Here is a 620-nt window from a genome sequence, read left to right on the forward strand (position 1 = left end):
CAGTCTGAAGCTGGCCAGAGAGTTCAGTACCTGCAGTTCAATCTGATGGAAATTGCGCTGAGGACTTGAGGAGGCACTTTTGGTTTTTTTTTTTTGAGACAGAGTTTTGCTCTTGTTGCCCAGGCTGGAGTGCAGTGGTACGATCTTGGCTCACTGCAACCTCTGCCTCCCGGGTTTAAGCAATTCTTCTGTCTCAGCCTCCCGAGTAGCTGAGACTACAGGCGCCTGCCACCACACCTGGCTAACCTTTGTATTTTTAGTAGAGACGGGGTTTCATCATATTGGTCAGGCTGGTCTCGAACTCCTGACCTCAGGTGATCCGCCCGCCTTGGCCTCCCAAAGTGCTGGGATTACAGGCATGAGCCACCGCACCTGGCGAGGAAGCACCTTTTTAACGCAGGTCACCAGTGACAAAGAAATTAGTTGGAAAGAAGCATCACTTTATTGCTTAATCCACAGCCTAGTAAGCCAGAGAGTCTGCCTCCATTTTAGATGGAAGGTGGTAACCTAGAGATGATTTACACTGTAGAGAATGGAAAGGGGAACACATGTATACTTGTGATGCAGGTGTGGCTCACATTCAAGATGAAAAGGTATTAAAATGTCAAATGATATCTGTC

The sequence above is a fragment of the Mandrillus leucophaeus genome, unplaced genomic scaffold (assembly GCF_000951045.1).
Source record: "Mandrillus leucophaeus isolate KB7577 unplaced genomic scaffold, Mleu.le_1.0 Scaffold315, whole genome shotgun sequence".
Taxonomy (NCBI): Eukaryota; Metazoa; Chordata; class Mammalia; order Primates; family Cercopithecidae; genus Mandrillus; species Mandrillus leucophaeus.